The sequence below is a fragment of the Carlito syrichta genome, unplaced genomic scaffold, assembly GCF_000164805.1.
Source record: "Carlito syrichta isolate Samal-C Ts95f unplaced genomic scaffold, Tarsius_syrichta-2.0.1 Scaffold305043, whole genome shotgun sequence".
Taxonomy (NCBI): domain Eukaryota; kingdom Metazoa; phylum Chordata; class Mammalia; order Primates; family Tarsiidae; genus Carlito; species Carlito syrichta.
The window spans coordinates 433,876-435,005 of NW_007249139.1; positions in this window are offsets into that span (position 1 = coordinate 433,876).

The following is a 1,130-nucleotide window of genomic DNA, read 5'->3' on the forward strand; positions in this document are numbered from 1 at the left end:
CCACCGGCTCCCGGGGAGTGGGGGCGGTAAGCAGTGGGAGGGAGCGGGGAGGGAGGACCGCGGGTGTGGAGGTCGGGGAGAGTTTGAGAGCCAAGCCTGGAAACCTGGCAGGACTAGTTTTGTTCTGTTTGCTGGTATCCCCTTAGAAAAGGCGCAGAGCGCGGCATCGAGGGCTCCCTGCGTGCTTAGTCAGGTTCGGAGTCGACTGGAATCTGCCTCAATTTCCTGGTCTATAAAATGGATTCATCGTGCATGCCCCAACTGAGATCCTGATGGGAACCAATTGAGATCCTGATGTAAAAAGAAAGGGAGGAAAAATTGCATGTGAGGGAAAGGAAGTGGGAGCAACACAAAAAGACTGGAAGGAAGGAACCTGTGACCCCCATCATCACTTTAAAAGTAAAAATTTCAAAAGTGAATTATCTTTTAAAATTTCAAGTTTAAATGGAAACTGTAAAGGAAGGAAGGGGAAGGAAGAATAAAAATGTTTAACGTGTTCTCATTTTACCACTTCATCGTTTCAGTACATGATAAAGTTATTTATAGAATTTTTTTACTTTTCTAAGTGCGTTATTTCATTTGACGCTTATGCAACTTAAAGGCAAGATACTTGTCTCCACTATACAAAGACAAAAACTTGGAGGGGATATATGCTCAGAATCTTGGTGGACTGACCCAACAATTCAATCATCAAAACTTTATTGTAAAGCAGGGTGAGCAGTTTTTCTGCAAATATTTAGGCTTTGTGGATTGTAAGATCTCTCAACTATTCAACTGTGCCACTAGAGCTCTAAAGCAGTCATAGATAATATGGGCCATCTGTGTTCCTATAACGATTTATTGAAATATGGGCACTGAAATTTGAATTTAACAGTTTTCACAAGTCATGAAATATTCTTTTGATTTTTTTTTTTTTGACCATTTCAACCATTCTTAGCTTAGACCTTAGTTTGCCAACACCAGTTATAAAGTGCTGCAGCTGGACATAGTAGAAACTCTGAAGACCCTTGCTGGAAATAGCGAGACTCTGGTGGGGAAGACAGACAAGTCATCAATTGATTAAGAAGGGAAGGTGGGAGTGCAATAGTGCAGCACAGGCCCAAGCATGGGGACTTGGGCAGGACTTACTG